The sequence below is a fragment of the Protopterus annectens genome, chromosome 5.part0 (assembly GCF_019279795.1).
Source record: "Protopterus annectens isolate FY-2018-M chromosome 5.part0, PAN1.0, whole genome shotgun sequence".
NCBI classification, from domain to species: domain Eukaryota; kingdom Metazoa; phylum Chordata; order Ceratodontiformes; family Protopteridae; genus Protopterus; species Protopterus annectens.
Genome location: NC_056735.1, coordinates 313,254,208 through 313,279,905, shown reverse-complemented (window position 1 = coordinate 313,279,905; position 25,698 = coordinate 313,254,208). Strand labels below are relative to the sequence as shown.

Sequence of the window (25,698 nt, the reverse complement as noted above, 5' to 3'; positions counted from 1 at the left end):
ACTTTTATGGCCAACGTTCCCTTAGCCAACATCAAACGTCCCACGTACCCAGCAGTAACTAGAAGCATTTGTATACTTTCCAGATGTTTGGGTAGCAAGAGAGGAAAACCCAAGGGTTTGGAATACTGCAACATGGAAGAGAAGGACATCTATGGTTATGGTAAGATTTTACACAACCATTCTTTCTGCATGTTAACAGACTGATGAGTGTGCAATCTGAAGTGTTTGGTGATTGTGTTCTGATGTGCAGATATACTTTGAGACAGCTTTACAAACTATACGCAAACCAGTATTGGAAAATATGAATGTGCATTGTCATTCTAAAGATGTGCATGGTACATAACACAACATTTATTAATTTATGTAGTGTAGTCCATATACTTGTGAACAAGTACTGAGAGACCAAGGTTGCAGTGCATGGGGGCAGTTAACAGATGGCTGCTTTGTAAATATGTGACATTTTCTTAGAAAGGGCCTTCATTTTTTCCTTTTCCACATGTAGTTTCATGTCATAAACACTAAACAGACAGTAAACAAACATAATACATGCTATTTTCCACTTTGTAGAGACACTGCCAAGCAGCGGCTTTGTGCAATGGTTGGCAAAATGTTTGCACATGCAAGAGACACATTTCTGCTGTTTTTCCCTGTTTGCGCATAGTTAAGCAGTGCTCAAAGACAAGGCTCATTGCTAAAATTGTAAGAGTTCGTACTGAATTTATGAAACTCACCTGCTGCTTAACTTACTATGTGGCAGCAGGTGTAAATGCATTGATACATTTCTTTTTGAGCCAAGATGATATAAGTTTTGAATCCAGGTGTATATAATACTTTTAAATAAGTAGTGATAGTACAGTGAAATCCTACTTTACACTACCTTCAGCTTGTGTTACTGTGTGTTGACGTAATGCAGTGTGTTTAAGCAGCATTGTGCGGAAGTAACCACATCAAGAAAGACCCATTCACCGTTGTTTGGCATTAGTGCATGATGCCAAACTCCACACATAGAGGCCAAAAGTGAAGGGCTCAATTTTTTTTTTTTGCTACTTGTGTGTTTTGTGCAATTTTATTTTTTGACCTGATTATAGGTGTTAAAATGGGGTAGATAGCAAAGTGATAAAATTGGGGGCAAGCAGGGGGGAGAACAAAGGGAAAGCAATATAGGAATGTGCAGGCCGGAGATAGGAAAGAACCATAGTTATCCATTTCTTCAACAGTGTAAAATGAAAATATGTACAGAATATTGGCTGAATTTACACTGTTAGCTCCACAAAGAGGGGTGACAACAATGCAATCATGTTGTATAGCCAATTGGACCAAATCAAGTGCGTCAAGAAGACACATGTGAATTGGAGAGCTATGTATAAGACAATATTTTTTTTTGTGGGACAGGTGCTCATTTTGTTTCCCTTTTTTTTTTACATAAGTAAGAGAGGAATGCTGGGTAAGGGACGCTGGTATTTCTGGGTCAGGTAAGTTGGGTAGGTGAGGAAGCAAATGCAAACAAATGGGACAAATGAGACAAGACACAGGAATGGTGAACGACACAAAAGGTTGGGGGACACCATGAGTGGGATGAGGATGATTGGGATGAGGGAGGTGACAAAGCAAGCTCATGCCCATCAAACATGAGAACAGTGAGAATCTAGCCTCACCCGCAGGACTGTGATCACTGTTCCCTTACTGCACTGACTGCTGGAGTGCTTGACATCTTCTCCTCTTATGGGCCATGAGGGAGAGCAGCCTCTCCATCTGGTGTAGGTGTACACCAATGGTGCTGTGCACGACCCTATGCACCAACCCTGCCATCTCCTGGCAGGTGATGAAATCCCCACCTCTGCCAGCACCAGCTGCTGGGGTAATGCTACCTGAGGGTGCAAGGAGTGCAGGGGCAACAGAGGCAACACTGCCAAGTTGAGTCTCAGATTTGCTGGACATCAGTGCTGGAGCCAGTGGAGTGTCAGGGCAGGCTGACCCACTGGGGTCGGCCCACCTCACTGTGCTGTGAAGCATTTTATGACTTGTTTCAGATGGATGACAGAGACATTTTGATGATACATAATAGAAAATAAAAAAATAAGATAAGGGTTGGTGTGAGAGAAAAAAAAGAGATAAAATTAGTACCATCATATTTGACACACAATGCATTATTACAATTATACAACTATTTTATTTGAAGTATTTCATTTAAGTATTTGTCCTAACAACTAGACAGTGGATATAAAAAGTTTACACAACTCTTTTAAAATGCCAGGTTTTTGTGATATAAAAAATGAGACCACAATAAATAATTTCAAAACTTTTCCCACCTTTAATGTACAAAGTGTTAAAGTGGATAAATGAAAAAGATGAGAGATTAGTAGTAAATTTGTATAAATGTAAATTTGATAAATTTGGGGGTATGTAAAAAGTGTAAAAGGAAAAAAAAAAAGAGTATACAAATGAAGAAATAAAATGTTACCAAGAAAGAATATTTTTGTGGAAAATAAAAATTGATGATATAGAAAAAGAAAAGTATGGTATAAGAGTGTAATGATAAACCATTACTATGGAAAACCATGGGAAAATCTAACAGATGAAAAAATTTAAACTATAAAAATAACAAGCAAATGGTATAATTAGAAAGTATACTGTCAAGATTTTTTTGTGGAGACTGGTAATAGATAAATTAGCATTAAAAGAAAATATGCCATATTAAAAGAAAAATGATGGAATATGTTTAAATTTTCACAAAGAGGAAACTGTGGAATGTGTGTCTTTTGAAATGCAAGAGAGTAAAAAAGTTATGGGGAAAGCTATGTAAAGAATTTTTTGAAGATATAAACAAAGAGGATACAATAACCACAAATATAATTAAACATGGCTATTATAAGAATAGAAGTAAATAATATTTTAAAAGAATAGATAAAAAGCTATTTTATGCCGTATAGGTTATATGGAATGAAACAATAAATGAAATTATGTTTTACGATAAAAGGATTTAAGTAACAATATTAAGTAAAATCGGATGGTGTTATGGAAAAAGAGTGGGGTCTAATAGGGATGCAAATTTAGTGTGATTATAAATGAAATTATGAATGTGTATAAACATTTGTATATCTGTATATTTGTACATTTGTAAATATTTGTAAATATGTAAATGTGCTGTAAATAAGAGTTCTTTTTGTGTATGTGTAAAGGGCTCCTACTTCTTTTGATAGGTGCCATGGGATCTTTTACATCCAGATGAGCTATCAGCAACTCAGATAGGGCCTCAGTTTAACATCTCATCTGAAGAACAACAAACTTAGGAAAGCAGTACCACCTTATACTGCACTGCAGTGTCAGCAATCAATCTATCTGGCATGGGAGAACCTACAGCCTTCTGCACCAAAGGCGAGTGTGCTACCTGTTGTGCCACTGTTCGTGATGTGAAAACTAATAAGATAGTGTTTACTGAAAGATGATGGATGGGGATGACTGACATAAGAGATTTGCTAGTTAATAAGAGATCTAGGAGGGAGTAGTGGGATGTGTTGAGGCTAGGTCTAGCAGGTTGAGATAAGAGCTGGGTGAAGTTGAATTGTATCAGAAGAGTATTTAGATAATTGGAAATGGGATTGAGCAGGTTGAGACTGAATTTTCCAAGTGTTATGAGATTTTTGATATTATTTGTGGAGGAAATTATTTATTTTAGTAGGTTATTTAGTTTGGGGAGAGAGGAAGGAGGTGTCCTGAATAAGAAGGATAAAGGGGGCAAAGGTGCCACAGAAAGATTGTTGAGATCAACTACTTCTTGGATCTATGAAAACATTTCTTCCCAGACAGGATTTTATTTATGTATTTATACATCCAGCCATTCACCCATCCAACCATCCATCCATTGATGCCCAGGTTAGTCCCATTAGGCTGGTGGCTTCTTTTCAGGTGAGAACCAAGGTGGTATTTATACTACTAAGGGAAACTTGGCCAGGGCATCAGGGGAAGTTTCCCTTCTCTTTTTGATAAGGCACCTTGGTTTAACATCTCATTTGAAAGATGATTATGGATTCATGAAATGCACTACCAGTATGGGTGATGGTATGGGAATCTACAGAGGTATTTTGAAGAGAATGAAACAGGTAGGAAAGAAACAAAGATTAAGTTAGGAAAACAGAGGAGATGGAATGCTGAATAAACTCAAGGAAAACGTAGATAGGCTTATTGGCTTCTTCTGTCATCATGAAAATGTAGTATAAATTCAGTGGTTTCCAGACAGAACCCTTGAGTCTGAAGACTGCCCATATTTATGGGTAGCAGTAATAACTACCTGAGTGAAGCCAAAAGTCTCCATGGTGAATTTGTGTCTTGTCATTGATGTAGAAATTGAAGTTGTCCAAGAGTAGCCACTGGGGAGCATTCATGCTCTAGGTCAAGGAAGAGATCAGCAAACTGTTGCAGAAATGTCCCCTACGTGTTCTTTGGAAAGGATGATATGCCAGAAGTATGCTTTTTCATATTGTCTACAAGGCCATATGCAGTGATGTCAGAAACATTCATCTGCAGTATTTCAAATGTAAAAGAAAAATAGAATGCTGTACCACCAGTAGTACTGCCCAGTCAAAGTCTGTGAATAAAACTAATGCCCAGTGCATCCATTGAGGTCCAAAATGATTAACTAGCCAGGCTCTGTGATAAATGCCAGATCATCCAAATGGAATAAACTGTGAGCAGTGTTTGGCTTGCTCCAACTTGACCTAGCAGTTAGAAGTGCAGCCTTGGGATGGGGCCCAGGAATGCAGGTCCTGATGGTCAGTTATGGCATTCTAAACTCTTAAGATATAAAAAAATAATTTGGGAGAACCCTTGTCCAAACTGTTCTTCACCTTCAAGTGATATCCTATAATCCAAACCCTGATGTGGTCCTCTAGGTCATGATGCACAAAAAATGCTCACCTCCCACCCAATGACTCTTAATGGCCCCCAATGTTCTACGTGTCAGAGACTGAGTTAAAAACAGAAGGGTGGAGGAAGGTTCCTAATGTACGAGAACCTCATCATGGCACAGTTAGGAGTTGTTAATAAAATTCAAGCAACAGACATGATGTAAATGGTGACTAGTTACAAAGTCACATTAAAAAAGCACTGCACAATAAAACATTAATAATATGACTCTTTCAAGTGCTAGTGAGATTAATTCAGTCATTGGTAAAAAAAGAAACTCTGATCATAGGCATTGCTAGAAAATTGGACTATCCAGTGGTTTTGGATTATATAGTGTTGGTGATAGTATAGGATGGTCCTTAGAAATTAATCCTTAAAGACCAAAGTGCATACAGTGGCCTTTGTGTCATGTGAGATTCTCTTAGTACTGTACTATGGAAAAGTGAGACAAGTGTTAGAGGCAGAGTTTTGTATTCATTGAAGCTACAGTAAAATGTCAGGACTTCTAGAATTTAGACTCTAAAAGCAACTTAGCAAATGGTGTTCATTATTATAGGTTCATAGGTAGGTACTAGGCTATTGAACCTAGGGCCTGTATAAGCCTAGCCAAAAAGGTACCCTGGCTTTCGCCACCCAAGAAATTTATTTACCTGTGCCCCTGTCCAGTAGAGCAACAGAAGTGATCCCCGGGGTGAATTTCCTGTTTCCCATCCAATCATCAAGATTTTTCTAGAAGAGTGCTAATGAGGAGCTTTGTTTGATATAAATAAGTAGTTTGTTCCAGAGAATGGGTAGTCTCTGGGACAGGAATCTATCCCTCCAGCATGTTCTGTTTATTGTGGTGACAAGGTTTAAGTCCCTAGAGCGTGTAGCTTGGATGGATTGTGATTTCTTTAAGTGGAGCATGTCCAACAGCTCTGAGTTTGACATAGCTTTGTATGTTAGGCAGAGATCACCTCTGAGCAGCCGGTATGCGATGGAGTAAAGCTGGAGTTTTTTTTAGATGGTCTGCGTAGGGCATCTGTTTGAGGCCGGTAATCCTCTTTGTGAGGTATTTCCGCAGCCTTTCCAGTCGTTGTAACATAGGGACATAAGGGATTTATGACATAGAGATTTATACCTAGTTTAGTGAGTGTAATGAGAGCCCCACAATGCTGGCAAGAGGAACTAGGAAAGTTAACTCAGTAAAATGTTATTTATTTATTTAACATTTGTTGACCGGGAAAGTCTGACTAGGACAGAGCCTATTTCAGCTGAGGCCCAGGGAGAAACGCTCCAGACACATGTCTTTGGAATGTGGGAGGAAACCAGGTGAATGCAGGGAGGACAGCCGAGAATCGAACAGGAGAACCTCTTGCTGTGAGATAACAATATTAACCACTGTACCACTGCGCTGCCCCTAAATCAGGATTTTGGGGAAATGTCAAACGTAAGACAGCCAAGGCCAGCACAAAGGCAAATAAAAGTAAACTTACTTTAAGAACTAAACCACAAGCTCACTCTTGCTGCGTATGGACAATTCTCACTTACTTGAGCATTCAAAATGCCATAGAGTGTTATAAGAATTCCACGGAGAGCCCTACTTTATAAAAGGTCTAGGAACTAAAGGATTTCATCAGCAGTGAAACAAATCACTGGCTTGAATGAAACGAGAAAGCAAGGAAAGTCTAATTTGTAGCAAGAAGCTAAGCTCAGTATAGCCACTGTAGGTTTTGCGATCAGTAAAGCTTTCCACTGTAAGATGATGACAATACAGTCCTCAGATGGCATAATTATAAAAACATGCAGTAGTCAAACAAGGCACATATAGCACTGCAATCTAGTCTCCAGTCATCAAGCTTTACAAACTGAAAAAAAAAAAACATTTAACCAAACAATTGGTGGCAGTTCTTCTCTCTGTTCCAACCAAACCATAATTAACAAAGAGGATCAAATAAACACCCAGCAAAGCCTACTTTGTTTGCAACTTCAGTTTCATTTAGCCAAAAAACAGAGATTCAGAGCTAATGCTAGTTGTCCAGTGAACCAATTTCTCTATGGGAAAAATCATCCCACTCTCCAGAAAGTAACACCATCTTCAGAAAAAGGCTGTATTAAACAAACTCCAGTTACTTTCATCTTAAAAGTAAAATGATAAGCAGTCAGACAAATCAGCATACTAAAACTATGCTTTACTAAAATACATTAATCTGCCAAAGCTAGACTTAAAATAAAGCTGTGCACCAGAAAATTGATGCTTTTGAACTGTCGTGCTGGAAAGAACTTTTGAGAATTCCATGGACTCTTAGAAGTATCAGATCAGTTAATCCTTAAGAAAATGAACATAACTGTTTCACTGGAAGATCTTAGCAAAACTAAAACTTTTGCCAAATAATGGGAAGAAAGAATTCACTGAAGAAGACACTAATGCTGGAAAAGGTCAAAGGCAAAAGAAGAAGAGGTAGCAAAAACTAAGATGGATAGACAGCATGAATTTGATTTGAGGGCTTAAAGAGATGGATTTGACTAAAAGGCTAAATAATAACTACAAAAGCAACAACATATGGCATCTGAAACATTTAGTGCCCCCAGTTACTTTTCTGTCGTGGAGCAATACAGCTTCCAGCCATGCCCACTCCTTGTAATGCATGCACTCCTTGTGTACAAACCTGAAACCTAATAAAAATAGTGAAGCCTTTAATTAGTGTATATTTTCAGTATACAAAAGACTGAAAAGTTTTACAGAGTGGAATATGCAATTTTACATTGAAAATGTCAAAGTACCCTTGCTGACATCTACTTTTTCATTAATATTAAATGTAGGGAAAGGGCTAATGCCATCCTTAACACAACCACCTGTTATATAGTAACTTAAAAAGGAGGGGGATTAAAGGGGTGTCAGCACCCTTACAAGTAGTATTACTGAAATTATAGGTTGCAGAAATAAAACAATGGCAGTTTTACTGGGGAAAGCATCAAATTTGTTGCACCATATTTTATCAAAATGTCCCATATTTTATTGAAATGTCAGTGAAGTTGGTTCTAAAGGTTACTGAGAGTTACATGTGCCCAACACATCCTAATAAAAACACAGGCGAAACTGCTGCCATTGGAAGGAGTATTTCTCTCATATGTTTCCTTATGTTGTGAAAACTCACTTGTATATTCTACCTTTGTCCTTTATCAAGCAGCACCTTTGTGGCAGAATATCAGTATACACAGAACAAGACTAACAGAAACTCATACTACAAGGAGACCATTTTGAAGGTAACAGCTACAAATATGTCAAGAACAGTAAGAGTTATGCCAAGATTGTCATATTCTGGCAAGAGAGAAGACAACCACCTGTACCACTGACTGGAGATATTGCATTGAAAGTTCCCCTCCCTGAGAAAGATTGGTGACTAGTTCCAGAAGTTAAAGGGACCTTTTATATCTACAGAGCACAAGTATGGTAGACAAAAAATAGGCTGCATTAATAATAATGAAAAAAAAATAATCCTAGCTACTGCAACATGATGATCGTTGGGCCCACAGACTTCAGAATTACTGCCTCCCTTCTACATTGCAAAATCACATAAAAAATAAACACTAGAGGGTAAATCTGTTTTCCTACCACCATCTTAAAAGGGGATACCCTCATACTGAGTAATGCAGAAAACAGTAAATATTTCTGGAATTCCCATGCGTTCATTATCCAGCAGATATTGGCCATTTGACCACTGGCACACTTTCTAAATGCAGCTTAAACATCTGTCAGTTATCAGTCCATATATAACTGTGGAGTCTAGTGTTCATAATCTTGAACATTAGAATCAAGCACAAATGCTGGAGAATCTCAGCACTCGTTAGCATTGCCCCCTTTTAGGGATTGAAATATAAATTAGCACTCTCCAATTTTTTTTTTTATTTCTCTAAGTCTTTTGGGTTTCTAATACCATGACAGGAATGGACCCTATTCCTAAGTCAAAGTATGATTAAAGTCCATAAAATTAGTATTGTTTCAATCTTTGATGTCAGCCAGAAGTGCTTTTTGTAGCACCCGCAGTGTGCCAGCAGTGACTCTTTCTGCAGTTCGTACGGAGTTATATGTACAGTATTGATAACATATCTAAATACACTTGTAGATTCTTTTTTATAGGACCCTTTGCTCCTTCTACTATTGGAACTGTATGGGTATCTTTCTTCCACATTGCTCTCATTCATGGACCACTATATCTGGTTTTCTCGCATCTGTCTTGTGAACTGTTGGTAATGGGTGATCCCATGTGATGTATTTCTATAATGCTTTGTGGCTAATGTTTCCAGTGTTTTTCAGCCACTTCAATACCATAATGTTTGCACAATCCCCAGTGCAACAGTCTTGCCACATTATTATGCCTTTCAGTATACACTCCTTCTGCCATTAGTATGTCACAACCAGCAACAAGGTGTGAGACTGTTTCCAATTCTATTTTACAAAACCTACATTTGTCTGTTTCTCTCACATTTTCAATGGACTTTGTAAATCATCATGTACGTAGCCCACTGTCTTGAGCCACCATTATTATCCTTTCATCTTTCGATTTGAATTTGCCTCTCCATAACCATTCCTGTGTTCAATCCTGATCAACATTAGGTTCTTCCAGAACTTTTCTGTACATCCAACTATATTTATGCATTTTCCACATTTCTTGCCTTCTCATCTGATCCTTCACCTAATAGTCTTTCTTTTGTTTTTTTTTTTGTTTTTTTTTGGCACATTCAGTTGCTGCCTGATTTTTATCTACTTCTGGTTTAATTTCCATTCCTGCTTGACTCCAATATGCTTCTGCGAGACTAAGCAAGGAAGTCATCTTAGATTTATTCTCCTCATGTTTCAAAACTTTCACTACGTTTGGGTCTTGTGAGGTCAGCAGATATGTGTGCAGTCCCACGATTGCAGATTTATACATATAATAAGTTACAAGGAAGTCCGTACCTCCTTCACAACAGGGAATATATAATCTTGGTATGCACTGATTTTTCTAAATCATTTGATGAGCATGAAGCATCCTTCTTGTTTTCCTGTCTGATCTATCCAACACCTTTTGGAGCCAGTCAGTCACTCCAAAACTGTAAGTTAGGACATGAAGAGAAAATTGATTTATAGCTTGAATTTTGTTCCTCAGTGTCAACAATGTTTTCATAATTAATTAAAGTCTTCTAAAATATTCCTTATTAAGTTTTAGTCACATTTGTTCATGTTTTATTGTTGATCCTTCATCAGTTCCCAAATATCTATATACTCCCTCTTGATCAAGTTCTTTTTTGTCACCTTCTTGTCCCAAACTGATGTTTTCATGGTGCTGCTGCTTTCCTGTTTTAAAGGTTGTTTTTTGATATTTATCAATACCAAATGACATTCTTATATCATCTGAAAAAGTTTTGACTACTTGCAGTTGTGCTTTCAGTTCCTCATCTGATGAACTATACAGTTTTAAATAATCAACAGAGAGAAAATGAGAAGTCTTTACACTTAGTTGTTTTCTAGGAGCCAAATTATAGCCATGGCCTAATCTGTTAAGTAGACAGCTTAATGAATTAAGGGCAAGGCAGAATAGCAACCATGGCAGGGAGACATCCTGGAATATTCCCCTTTGAATTTTTATCCCTGGAATAATAATTAGTCCGTTATCATGGCTTAATTGCAAAGTGGTCTGCCACTGTTTTATGGTCACCATAATGTAATTGATCAGTGTAGGGTGTATCTTATACATTTTTAATCACTCTTTTATCTATGAATGTGGGATACTGCCAAATGCTTTTTTTGTAGTTAATCCATGCCGTACTTAGATTCTTCCCCTTACAGTTCTTCTCCGTTATGACTTTATTTAGCAGCAAATGATCCTTTGTTCCATATGACTTTCTTCTATTGCCATGATTGAATTTTCTTCTAAATGACTATAAACTCTGTCGGCATCAATTCTGGTGTATAGTTTATATGGTATCAGAAGGCAAGTTATAGGTCTATAATTTTTAGGGTAGCTTGCAGGCTCACTCTTAAGTAGGAGCATTGTTTTTTCCTGCTGTTAGTCAGGATGGTGTCTGTTCAGGGTGCGCATATAAATAGTTCTTACTCATGGCTAAATTTTCATGCAAAGATGTTAATAGTTTTAACCAGAATTTAGGTACTGCATCTGTGCCTGGGGGTTTCCAGTTGGAAGCTTTTCTTAACATTACTTCAATCTCTCTAGCTATTACTTCATCCCATTTCATATCCTGTACCTTTGAACTTCATATTCTTTCTTTTACTTCTTCTATCCATTTAGCATTTTTATGTTCCACAGGATCTTCATAAATATGTCTTCAAAATGTATCTATTTCTTCTTTTTTTGCTGGTCTTTCAATTCCTTTTACCTTGTTTCCTAATTCTCTATAAAACTTTTTTGGGTCATCAATAAATTGCTTATTTAGTACTGTTCCTTTATATTTATCTGTGTATCTTCTACGTTTTTCTGCCTGTGCTGATATTTTTAGTTTATTATTTGCGATAGTGCATGATAAATCCTTATCCATTATAATACTGTGCATTGCTTTTATCACATTTATCTTTCTGTGTATATTTGTTGATCTTTTTCCTCTTCTGTACTCTTCTAACAGTGGGACTTCTTGTCTTACTTGCTTTATGGTTTTCTGTATTTGATACTTCCATGATGGTATTCGATTTCTTCCCTTCCTTTCCCTTACTACGCTGTGTTCTTGTGGTCGAATGTTATCTGTTATTAATTTAGCTGCAGAGTAATATATCCTCCTTACTTCTGTGATATCACATGGATCTCTATGGACAGTCCTAATTACTGTGTTAATTTGTTAGATCAAACTTCTGACTTTTTGGATTTTATTGACCTTCTGTAGTCTATTTTTTTCATTGATCTTAATATGTCTGTCTAGGTCTATTAAATCAAGCAACTCTTCTCTTAGCTCATTTTCTTCTAAACTGAGGGCACATGTCCCCAATTTCCTGCAGGCATTCTATAAAAAGTTTTATAGCATTTTCCCATGGCACGTTCTTTTTTAATTTTCATCCTGTATCACCCGTTTCTCTGTCATATGGGAACTCACTGGCCTATCACTCCTCAACATTGTCCGCATCAGAGTTGCCACAGTTTGCTGTTCCTTCCCTTGCTGTCCAGGTTCAAGTGAACATTTATACTGGCTTGCTGTGGAAGGCTCCAAAATATCTTCATATGGCAACTGACTAGTTGCTTCCTGTTCCACTTGTTTCTCCTTAATTTGGATGTCCATTGCTCTATCCTGCTGTTGTGCTTTCTGAGTTAAATTTTCTACACTGAATCCTTCACTTCTCAGGTACTCCATAATTTCAGTTTCTATTTCTTTAACTTCTCCATTATTAATCTTCTTTTATACTTTTCCTGTTTGTCTTCTTATTTTTTGTATTGTAAAGTTTTCCATGTCTGGATTCTTTTGCCTGTATTTCTCTTCAAATATCTTTGGTGCTTCTCTTTTTGTATTGATTAGTTTTACTTTCTCCAATGCATAAATATTACACCATATTAAATCTCTTTTTCTTCTTTGCATGTCTCCTGATCTTCATGTTTCTCCTTCATTTGGGGACTCTTTCCATCATGCTGTGATGTAGCCTGTGTTAGACCACCTATACTAAACCCTTCACTTGCAGGCATTTCATAACTCCAACTATTTTTTTAACTTCTACTTTACTAATCTAATCTACATTCCCTCTTTGTGGTGTTTTTTTTATTGTGAAGTTTTCCATATCTGGATGCCTTTGCCTGTATTTCTCTTAGAATATCTTTGGGGCTGCCTTTTTTATTTTGATTAATTTGGCTTTTAACTTTGCATAAATATTGCACCATATCAAATCTCTCTCTCTCTTTCCAATCTCCATATTACTTTTTTATACTTTTCAAAAATCTCTAGGTTTTGTTTATATTTTTGTACTTCCTCAGATGCTTCTTTTTCCAAACAGATCAAAGTTTCTCAGTCTATATAATGTTTTTCACACATTTGTTGTGTTAATGAACACAGATTTTAATTTGAAGCTTCTGACCGTTTTTCTTGTGGAAGTATTCTTCTTTCTCTTAATTTCTCTGTTAATATTTTTGTATCTGGAAATTCTGGGCTTTTTGCACAATACTAACAATACATAATTTCTTTCTTATCCTTAGTAGTCCACTCTGTCATCTTTATGGCTCTTATTTGGCCTATCAATTTTCATGATTTTTGTGGACTGCTACTTCCTTCTACATTAGAGGGATATCTTCCCCCTGGGCCTGGCCTGGCCCCATTGTAAGAATGTTTCTGTATTTTGAGGATTCTACTCTGTCATTGTTTCCAGTCCTGACACCAGTGTGCCTACCAGGATTTGGCACTTTCTATCCTGGGTCTTGTGCGCCCAGCTATCTTTTTACATTTTTGTCCTACTTCTGTCCATGATATATGCTATATAAAATATGTAAAATACAGTTTATATATTTGTGACATCTTGGTGAGATTTTGTGAAAAACAGGGTCCACCTCGTGAAGATACTCACCAAGACTTGAGGATGAATTCAGTTTCAGCAATACTACACTCCTTTGCTTGCTGACTTATCTCTCCATTCAGAGTCCAGTCTAATAGCCACTGTTATGTTTCTCAAATTTGCTGGTAAATAAGTAATACTGAAACATCATCATTTTACCGTCTTGTAAGTAAATCTGATGTAATTATGTCACTTCCTGTGGCCTTGTTATTGGCAAGGCTTTCTTGGATCCATTTACTTCACTGTCCAAGATGTGTGGCTCTGCATAAGAGAACATACCATTGATGTCAGGGTACTTTTTTATGTAATTCCTGTGTATTTTCCTGCCTAGCTTCTGCTTCTATTTTATCCATCTAGTCTTTGTCTTTTATCATGCCCATTTTACGTGGAAATTTCCCCGAAGTCAACAATCTTCTTGAATATTTCTGTCATCTTTCCCATTCTGCTGTCTTTCTTCCATTTCTTTGCAATATTTATTGAAACGCGTCTACTTGTCTCTCTTTGCTGCTCTCTGAGACTCTGTATTCATTGCCATTTTTTGTTTCTGTTGCCTTTTGCTGACCTTCTTTACTCACCCACATCTAAAGTCTCCACAGACAGATATTTGCCTTCTTAATCTTCTTTCTATTTAAAATATTTTTGATGGCACTTTTTGGGCAATATGACATGCTTCATCCCTATTTCATTTGGGTGCTGTATCTACATGGTATAATCCTTTAACTTTTTTATTTATTTCCACTATATACCCACTTGGAATAATATTGAGCTGCACTAGACTAGATGCTTTTCTTGTCTGCTTTAATTTTATTTTAAATTTTGCAGTACAATGCTGATGGTTTTAACCACAGTCCCCTCCAAGTCTTGCTTTTGATGACTCTAGAGAACTGTAGCACCTCTAACTGCAAAGTATTTAGTTTGATTTCAGTATCAACTGTCTAGTGATAACCATGTGTAAAGTCATCTCTTGGGATGTTGAAACAGAGTGCTCGCTATGACTAGTGAATTATCTTGGCAGAACTCTAGAAGTCTGTGTCCCACTTCATTTGTCCAGTGCCAAACTTGCCTATTATTCCATTTGCACTTTGGCTACCAACTGCAGCATTCCAGTCACCTCTGATGAATGCAATATCTCTTATTTCTTTGTTGTTTTACTTCAAAGAGTTGTTGCAGGTTTCCATAAAACTAGGCAACTTTCCTGTCTTCAGCATTTGTAATTGGAACATGCATACACTTGTATCAATGTAATGTTCATTGGCTTACTATGTAGTCAAATTGAAATCATTCTTTAGTTTTTTTTTGGGGGGGTATAACCAAGTACAGATTTTGGAACCCTATTATTAAATATGAGGGCTACCCCTCTTGATCACAGTAGGAAATCTGATTATTATATGATGAAAATGCCCCATTGCAGTCCATTTTAGCATACTAGTTCCCAAAGATATCAAGTTTATTTTTGTCATGTTATACTTAACCACTTCAAGTTTACCTTGGCTTATAGTTCTGTAGAGAGTTAGGAATTCCTTTATTATAATATTGTAACATTATCATAGTATAATACAGTATTGTATTATAACCAGTGTAATAGTGATGGCATGTGGGGCCATAACCAGCATGTGCTGGCCACCATGGGTATGATCACAAGAACTGTGGCCTTGCCATTTGCTCCACTCCCAAATCAACATCAGTAAACAACAAACACAATAAAGTGTAAATGAATATGAATATAACTTTGTATAAATAAGTGAAATTTAGACTTAAGAACATGCAAAAAAAACCATGCACTGCTTCATTGCGTTATGAACCATATACCAGGTACATCAAAATAGGCTCCACACTGAAAAAACACAGAGCAGGGTAATAAGACTGGTTTCCTACATCTCTCCTATACTTCATGCAAAATTTGGTGCTTTACACTACTCAGTGATCCACAGTAAGTGTAAAGTTTTGATTCACTCACCACACACACACACACACACACACACACACACACACACACACACAGTTACTTCAGGGAAAGGCTAGTAACATTTCCAATGCTATAGTACTCTTTTTCTTTATAGTAGTACCACTGTCAGCCAAACCAAACCTGGCAAACTCCAGTTACTTTCATCTTAAAAGTAATAGTTTTAGGAGAACAGGCTTTCTCATTCAGAGATGGTTAACATCACCTGATCGTCAACACTCAGTTGTCAACCTTGCAATTAATGCTAAGTAACAAGCTTTTGAAAGAAAATAAATATAATTGGGTAATATAAGAAAACTAAGTAATACAATTTGAGGAATTACGTATGCAGAAAAGATAACCGTTTGCACAGAGAAAATATAAAGCCAAATGTTTAACAGCTGAATGTTTCTTTCTGGAAAATAATATTGTATCTATTCATAACTAATTTCTAGTTAAAAGAGTTACTGAACCTTGTCTGCCATAATATAAAATATGGCAGGCAAAGCAAAAACAGAACAAAGTCACACATGTATGAAGCATAAAGTCTATGAAGCAAGGCTATCTTAAACACAATACTGACTGCTGAAAATGAATCCTGTAATGAATCTTCACAGCAAGAGGGACATGCCACTTGACCTCTGAAAGGGTGTCTCATGACATATCATTACTGGAACAAATACTGTCAGAACAACAACATCCAGGAAGAATCCCCCTTAAAAAAAAGCCCAAGACACTTTCCTAGCCCTGCCACTCAAAATTCCAACTGCGGAAATTAGACCTCAGTAGAATGATGTACCTTAAGTAACTAGCCTGGCTACCTAACTAGCTCCATGGCACAGAGAGGTAAAGCCCTTATTATGCTGTAGATTACCCTCATTTAAGTAGTAGATGGGTACCTGTAAGAGCTGGATTGGAGAGGTGGGAGTGAAAAAACATTTGTGGTTTGCCCTTTCTAAGGAGAGGGAGGCAGGCAGGTTGTACTGGCTGACCACAGGACTGATACCTAAAAGGTGTACATGATGCAACCCAATGGAACTACAGACATTACAGCCCACTTTATCATGGTGGTTAACACCAGTAAAACCTTATCCACCATGCAAAGGCACACATCCCTTGGGTGGCAGCAGTAGAGGGCTTATAGGAGCTAGGAGGAGTGAGTTGGCTGCCTTCCAGATCAACAAGCTGGACTGCTCTCTTTCACCCAACTCTTGACAGGGAACAGAAGGGCTGCTTAGAATTCATAGGCAGGAAAGAATGGGCTCTAAGTTTGTCACCAAGCCAAGAAAATGCCCAGATCCCATGGCCCCAGAAAGAATCATCATGTTGGAAGTGGATCCACTGGGCAAGGTTCTATGATAGTTAAAAAAAAAATATATATATATATATATATATATATATATCTATATATATATATATATATATCTCTGTCTTAGTGTGTGTGTGTGTATGTATACATATATATATAATACATACACACACACACACACACACACACATATATATATATATATATATATATATATATATATATATATATATATATATATATATATATATATATATATATATATATATATATATATATATATATATATATATACATATATATATATATATATATATATATCTATGCATATATATATATATATATATGCATATATATATATATATATATATATATATATATATATATATATGGGTTCACTTTTAAATGCTGAAATCTCGAGTTTTGAAATAACGTACCCAAAACGTCGAGATTTCAGTATCTCGACATTTAAAAGTGAAATAAAAAGAGAAATGAACGAAAACAAAGTGTTTGCAGGGGTGCAAGCACCCCTGCACCCCCCACACCCCCCCTACAATATATCAACTCCAAGATTGCACTACAGTGAAGAGAATGGTAAGTGCAACAGGAGCATTACCGTTCTCTTCACTGTAACACAATCTCGGAGTTGGTATATTTAAGTAGGAGGGGTGTGGGGGTGCCCCCCTGCAAACACTTTATCTTAAGTGTGTGTCTATTTTTTTTTTTTTCCACCACTTTTAAATGTCGAGATACCGAAATCTCGACGTTTTGGGTACATTATTTCAAAACTCGAGATTTCGGCATTTCGCCATTTAAAAGTGGACCTATATATATATATATATATATATATATATATATATATATATATATATATATATATATATATATATATATATATATATATATATGGGTTTGTTTCATTGAAAGCTCATTTCACTGAATTTAAACTCACCCTGACCAAATCGCTGAAAGTTCGAATTACTGAAAACTCATTTTACCAAATCTCATTTCACTGAAGTGAATTACTGACACTGTGTAGAGTACTGGAAGGCAAGTAAAAGGTATATGACCTTTTCCCCACTGTAGTGCGATCCTGGAGTTAGTATATATATAGTTGGGTAGGGGCACAGCCACCCACATTTGGGGGGTGTGGGGGCTTAGCCCCCTACCTAGTTTGATTTTCTATTATATTTCATCAAAAGCTTCAAAATAATACATTTTAAACCATAAACATGCATACTTACAACACCAATGACTAACTCTTTGCAGAAGATGATATAAACCCAAACTAAGTGGGGGGATGTGCCCCCACACCCCCAACTATATATACTAACTCCAGGATCGCACTACAGTGGGGAGAAGGGGATATACCTTTTACTTGCCTTACATTACTCTACACAGTGCCAGTACTTCACTTCAGTGAAATGAGATTCGCTGAAATGAGTTTTCAGTAATTTGAGATTTCAGCGATTTGGTCAGAGTGAATTCAAATTCAGTGAAATGAGGTTTCAGTGAAACAAAGTAGACATATATATATATATATATATATATATATATATATAAAATGTGTGTGTGCTCTGAGTGTGTGTGTGTGTGTGTGTGTGTGTGTGTGTGTGTGTGTGTGTATGTATATATATATATATATATATATATATATATATATATATATATATATATAGCCTGGCTATAACTTGCCTAATTGATTGTGTGCATGCGTGTGTCTTTCTGCTACCAGCCCCCTTAGAGAAATTTTTTTTTTCACTTTTTAAATCTTGCCATGGCTTTCCTACCATTCCCCCACATAAATAAAAATTATAGCTTTGTACCCGATTTTTTTGTCTTCAGCTTTTAACTGCACTCTAACAACAGTCATTTATCCTGCAGTCACACAGGATAGATTTTTCACAGCATTGTATGTTGTACTTATCTTCTTATTTCAGAGAAAAACACAATTGCAAATTTGTGTACAGTTTTGTACGCTGCATTTCTACTAAAAGTATTGCACTGGTAATAATTATGAAGGGCAGGATGTGTTTTTATAGTAATTATTTTGGAAGAACTTTTAGTTATGTTCAGGAAATGAACTGGAGGTTGTGTTCTAAGCATGCCTTCTCCTTAATCTATGTGAATTGTGATATGGTGTGGATTTTAATGGCTATAACATTGTTGGACTTGGATGCATGAGGAAAAACATTGATCTTGATGATGTGGCTTTCAGCACTGGAGTCTTAAAGGTACTTGTATTCTGCAAGAGAATCTCCCAAAGATCTGTTTGAGTGAGAACTCTTGTACTTGTATTTTCTGAACTGCAGAATTAATCTGAAGCTGTAATATTGTATGTTCTTCATCTCACATTGCTGCAGTCCTTACACTAGGGTAGTCCGCTGTCCTCGGTCGGCCCGAATATCAAAGTATAAGGCTGACGTCGGTCAGGGCGCATTTGACTGACATCAGAACGTCAGGGTACAAATGCGCATGACCGACGTCATATCCCCAGTCTTTTTTGCCGCATGGTCCGATGCAGAAGCAGCATTGCAAGTGCCGGTTGGCGTTCTGAGATTTTTCGATTTAGAAGTTTCAGACCGAGTTCAAAGTTGGCTAAGTACCCGTTGGGAATATTTTAGTTTTTCTTGCCTCAGTCATTTACCGGATGTCAGAAAGTCAATAATTGCATTTCTTGTGGGAAACAGATACCGCATAGAGATTATCATACTTTGTGTATTCCTTGCTTAGGGCCTGAGCACGACGTTGTTGGCTGTCGCTCTTGTGCTAGATTTAATAAACGCACTATAAAGAGAAGGTTGGATTGTGCAAGGTTAGTCTTTGGGAAGCGGTGCAACTATAAAATGCCGTCGGATGCTCCGGCCGCTTCTTCAAGAAGCGCAAGGACAAGGCAGTTAAGCCTAGGCTAGAAGAGCCGTCTGTACCGGACGCCGGTTCTTTAGAGGTGTCGGTGGAGCCGGTGGCTCCACCGGAGGTTTCTTTGTGTTCCCAGGGTGAGACCTTATTATTGCAAGATGTGGCCTATCAGGAGACAAGTCAGGCTGAGGGGGCTTCTCAGGTTACTATACTCCCCTCCCTTCCTAAGGTGGCTAGGCCCTCTGTTTCAAAGGCTTCTCCCAGGGGCAGGCCAGGTTTAGCTTCAGTTGGTGTTACCCCTAGCTCTTCAGGTACTGTGCCCAAGAAGCATATGCTTAAAATGGCAGAAGATTTGATTTCTTTGATTAGGGGTTCTATGCCCCCTCCTGATAAGAGACCTAGGGTGGAGTCTGAGCTGGGGGGTTTTGAGCAGGCTTCAGATGTTTCAGAATCTTCGGCTGAAGACTTGCAGGAGTACTCTCCTTATTCTGATTCTGATGTGGATGATTCTACTCCTTCTGCTACTCCTCCTGAGGATTTTTCTTTTTCAGAAACTCTTCATTCCATGAGGGAGCATTTTAACTGGGAAGGTCAGGACTTCTCTGATTCCAGGAAAAGGCTTAGGGAATTTCTGTTTTTACCCCAGCATAGGCCTTTAGCTATACCTCCTGTTTTGGATGTAGTGGAAGATGTTTTTACAGAGGCTTCTCTTAATCCTGATTCTTTGCCTCCTGCTCCTGTTAAGCCGGATAGGTATTACAGGGTGCCTGAAGCTCATAAGTATCTTTTTAAGAGTCCTAGGGCAGACCCAGAAACTGTTAGCCAGGGGCCTAAAGGTGTTAAGGCTTCTGTTGTTAAAAATCCGGTTCCTGCAGACAAGGAGGCTAGGGCCTTGGATAGATGGGGAAAGAAGGTCTATACTTCTTCCACTCTTGCTATGAGGGCTCTGAATTGCCAGTTTCACATGTTGAAATACCAAAACTATCTCCTTTCACAATTGAAGTCTAAGGTTGATGCTCTGGCAGTAGGTATTGATTGTAAAGAGTTGCAAGATTTAGTGCATGTTTCTGAACAGGTGGGTAAGCATTCTTTGCAATGTGGTTTTGATGCTGTACAGGCCTCGTCTAGGGTGGCTGCCACTGGGTCAGTTCTTCGCAGGCACGCCTGGCTGAGAGATCAGAATTTGTCTGAACATGTTAAAACAAGGATTTTAGATGCTCCTTTACAATCTGACGTGTTGTTTGGTCCTCCTGTTGAGACAGTTTTAAAGAAAATGGAAGACAAGGCTAAGTCTATGCAGACTGTTAAAGATTTTTTGCAGGTCCAGCCTCCAAAGTTTAGTAGAAATTGGCCTACTAAAGGGTGGACGTATCCTTCTTATGATTCCCAGTCTAGGGGTAGATCTAGGGGTGGTAAGGGCAGAGCTCAGGTCTCTTCCAGGCCTAGAACAGGGAGTTCTCCTGCACAGGCTTGGTGAGGGCAGGGGTCAGTCCTTTCGTAAGCAGACCCAATGACCTACCTTTTCAGCTGCCAGAGCCTGCTCGTCTGGCAGCACCTTTGGGAGGAAGGTTGGCACTTTTCAAAGAAAATTGGAGTTTAATTACCCAGGACAGATGGGTATTGGATATCATACACCATGGCTACAGGTTTTATTTCCATACCTTGCCTCCTTTCAAAGGCATGCCAGACGTTCCTCCTCAACAAAGAATAGAGGCTCACAAACAGGTTTCTCTGTTGCTCCAACTAGGGGCCATACAGCCGGTCCCTCTGCCAGAAGTGGGCCTAGGATTTTATTCTCGCCTGTTCCTAGTACCAAAGAAGGGGAACACGTGGAGACCAATTTTGGATTTATCTATCCTCAACACTTATCTGGACATTCCCAAGTTCAAAATGTTGACGTTGCAGCAGCTTTTACCTCTGCTGGGCAAAGATCATTGGATGGTAACTTTGGATCTCAAGGAGGCTTACCTTCATGTTCCTATCAGACTCAGTTGCAGAAAGTATCTGCGTTTTCGAGCTGGGACTTCTCACTATCAGTTCTCTGCATTGCCCTTTGGCTTATCTACTGCCAAGAGTGTTCACGAAAATTCTGGCTCCAGTGATAGCTTTCTTCAGACTAAAAGGAATACAGATCTATCCTTATTTGGACGACTGCCTAATTCTGGCTCAAGGAAGGGAAGAGCTTCTTCATCATTTGGAATATGTGATAGCAGTGCTAAGATGCCTAGGGTATTCTGTGAACGAAATAAAGTCCAGTCTAGTACCCTCTCAAGACATGTGCTTTCTGGGTGTGAGACTGAATACAGCATCCCAGATGGCCTTTTTAACCCCGGACAAACAAAAGAGTCTATCCCTTTACTTCCATCAACTATCTCATCAGTCCGGGCTGACTGCAAGGACAGTCCTTCAAGCCTTAGGGTTCATGGCATCTTGTATTCTGGTGCTTCCCAATGCCAAACTGCATATGAGGAAGCTACAGTGGTATCTCAAAATGTATGGACACAGCACTGCCAGGATCTGGACACTGTCATTCAAATAATACCTTGCTTTCAGAAGGAATTTTTGTGGTGGGCTCAGGAATGTCACCTAAACAAGGGACTCTCTGTGACCCGGCCAGAGGTGAGTCAGATTTTAACGACAGATGCCTCAGACAAAGCTTGGGGAGCTCATCTAAATGGAAAGTGGATACAAAACAAGTGGCCTGTCAGACTACAACATCTACATATCAACATGAAGGAGATGTTAGCAGTCCAGTTTGCATTAATAGCTTTCAAGGAATTCCTTCTTCCAGGACAGGTGTTGATTCTAACAGACAACACAACTGTCATGTGGTACATCAACAAGCAAGGGGGAACGCATTCTTATCCTCTATGCAGGCAAGCAATGATTTTGTGGGAGACTGCTCTCAGTTTACAGCTCAATCTTCAGGCAAGGTTTCTGCCAGGAGCACAGAACTCCTTAGCAGATGTGTTGAGCAGACAATTATGGATCCCCACGGTGGAAATTGGATCCTCATGTATTTCAGGAATTGACAGTGTCATGGGGAACTCCAGACATAGATCTGTTCGCTTCTCCACTAAACCATCAGCTGCCAAAGTTTTGCACAAAAAGGTTTCATCCCACAGCTTGGAGAGTGGATGCTCTTTCTTTCAATTGGAGCAATCTTCATGTGTATGCCTTTCCACCTCTGCCTCTCCTCCCAAAGGTACTTCTGAAGGTCAGACAGGACAAGCCAAGGATGATTTTAATAGCTCCAGATTGGCCTCGACAGCACTGGTACCCATTACTAAGAAGTCTAGTCCGGAAGCCTCCATGGCCTTTGCCTTGGATTCCACACCTGTTGTCACAGGAGGACAGCCATTTGCTCAATGTCAAGCTTCACTCTCTGCACCTAACAGCCTGGCATATTCTGTTTTGAACCATAGTGGGCCTCCACTTCCTCAGCAAGTTTTGAATGTTATTTTGGAAGCTAGAAGGCCTAGTACAAGGAAAGTGTACGCGGATAAATGGAAGAGATTTTTATTTTGGAGTGCAGCAAAAGATTTTGATATTTCTGGGCCTAATTTGAGTGTGGCTCTTCAATATCTTACTGAGTTACTGGACAAAGGTTTGTCTTTCTCTTCTATTAAGGTTCATGCTGCAGCAATTTCGGCTCACTATGATTGTGACCCACCATTGTTTTCTCATCCTTTGCTCAAGCAATTTCTTAGAGGGGCAAAGAATATAAGACCCCACCTAAAAGCTCCTGCTCCTGCTTGGGATCTCAATTTTGTGTTGGAGAAACTCACTCTACAACCTTTTGAGCCTGCAGCTACTGCTGAGTTGAAATATTTATCATGGAAGACTGCTTTTTATTGGCCATTACCTCTGCAAGAAGGGTGTCTGAATTACAGGCCCTTATGGCGGTTGAGCCTTTCTTGATTTTCCATAAGGATAGGGTATCATTACGTACTAATCCTTCCTTTATGCCTAAGGTGGTTTCTAGTGTGGCTTTAAACCAAACTATTCATTTGCCTACTTTTTATGCAAATCCCCAAAATAAAGGGGAAAAGATTTTGCACACTTTAGATGTTCACAGGCAGTTGCGTTATTATTTGGACAGAACTAAAGGGTTCAGGCAGTCTCAGCAGTTGTTTGTTTCTTTTGCTTTGAGTTCTCAGGGCAAGCCTGTGTCAAAACAAACTATTTCTAAGTGGATTGGGTTTTGCATTGCTTTCTGTTATTCCCATCAGAAAGAGATTCCAGCTGGGATTAGGCCTCATTCCACTAGGGCTACTGCCACTTCAACAGCTTTTTTAAGGGGAGTGGCAACCAAGGATATTTTGGAGGCAGCTACTTGGAGTTCTGTGCATACTTTCTCTAGGCATTATCACCTGCCACTTTACTCTAAGTCCAGGGTTGGTTTTGCCACTGCTGTTTTGCAGGGCATTTTGGCAGCTCCTGCTTCCTTGTAGTTGGCCATCCTCCCTTACCTCTGCTTTGGGATTCTACCCAAGTGTAAGGACTGCAGCAATGTGAGATGAAGAACATAGTACAGTTTTGTACCTACCATAAATGTAGATGTTCAAGATCCACATTGCTGCAGTCCAATACTCCTCCCTCCTTCCCCTCTGTAGTTACAGGTGGTTGTGTGGGTTGGGTTGTACAGATTGTGTATATTGTATATATTGTACATATAGTTAGTGCAAGGGTGGTTGGTTGGTTGTTTGCTGTCTTTTGGTTTTGACCTTTATTTTTAGGGTCTTCTGACATCTGGGGCAAGAAAAGACTGAGGATATGACGTCGGTCATGCGCATTTGTACCCTAACGTTCTGATGTCAGTCAAATGCGCCCTGACCGACGTCAGCCTTATACTTTGATATTCGGGCCGACCGAGGACAGCGGACTACCCTAGTGTAAGGACTGCAGCAATGTGGATCTTCGAACATCTACATTTATGGTAGGTACAAAACTGTACTTTTTATAGTCAATGTGCAAAAAAATGTCTGACTAATAAGGATGTTAAACCAGAATACTGCTACTATGTAGTCATTCCCATGAGCAAGTGTAGTTCTGTGTATGTTTTCTCAAACCACTTTGTGATGATTTGCTGTCCCTCTCAAGGCTCCCTTATTTCTTGTCTGAGAAAGAGAAAGTGAATCAAAATTAATAAAAACAATGGATGACTCTAGCTTTTAATTTTTCTTTTTTTTTTACTTTTTAATAAAAAAAATGGGCAAGTAATAAAGGCAAATATCTTTTGTTTTTAAATCACAGGGTGAACTTTCAATGATAATGGAAAATTCAACAGCTTTGGAACAGGAAGAATTATTCAGTTGTTTTCCATCTTCTTTTTAAAGTATTGGGTAGTATTTGAAGGCAAGCTACCATTCTCAGGAAGTATTTCAAAGTACATTACCAACTTAATGTCCAATATGACTGTGACAGGATAGTACACTGTATCATCAGAAAAGAGAAGTATTTTAAGTCTCACTCCCTGTTAACTTGCAAATGTATATTTATATATGAAATTAAAACCAAATTGAAAGCCCTTTGTCTCTTTTATTTTGTGGTGTTTTGCCTTTTTGATAATACACATTGCTATGTTACAGGCAAGTTGATCCTTATTAGTAGCATTTGATTTGCATTGTAATATCCACTGTTGCAGTACTGATTTTTGGAGATTCCTGCCTGCAGAAGCCCACTGACTTTCTGAGCTCTTCACCATTCCCCTCCTTGGTCTGGTGGACTTCTTCCCATTCAGACACCAAGACATCAGTGGTATAAAGGGACGACAGTTGCAGCCTTCTTAAGATCATTCTTGCTGGAGTTTAATGAACAGCCTAAACCTTGGTTGTGTCATCTGTCCATTGTTTTGGTCCACTTCCAGAATTTCAGATAAGTACCTTGCATCTCTGGCTGCATTCACACCTGTGAGATAAAATCTTTATGGCCTAAACCAAGTCATTTAACTCATTCACTCCAGTGGAGCTCAAGAAGTTTGCACTGTAACTTCCAATGGGCAGAGCTTAAGCCTTTTGACAATCAAATTATGTCCTCACATTTCAAACAAATGTTCAAATCTCTGGAACCATAGGGGTTATGAAAGAAGTATAAATGTCAAACTCTTCAGTATAAACTATTTTTATAGTGGTAGCATTCTTTAGGTCCTAGGTCTTAAACTGAATTTTATAAGTCACAGTAAAC

At 38.4% G+C, this 25,698-nt stretch overlaps 1 protein-coding gene across 1 annotated transcript in view; it reads left to right on the top strand.

Moving 5' to 3' along the window:
* APOO (apolipoprotein O) overlaps nucleotides 1-25,042 on the top strand; it is a 595,595-nt gene extending 570,553 nt beyond the window's left edge. Inside the window, exon 9 of the mRNA XM_044072293.1 lies at nucleotides 24,769-25,042. The gene's annotated coding sequence lies outside the window, so the exon portion shown is untranslated. The remainder of the gene's footprint in view (nucleotides 1-24,768) is intronic.
* Nucleotides 25,043-25,698: the final 656 nt, after the last annotated feature.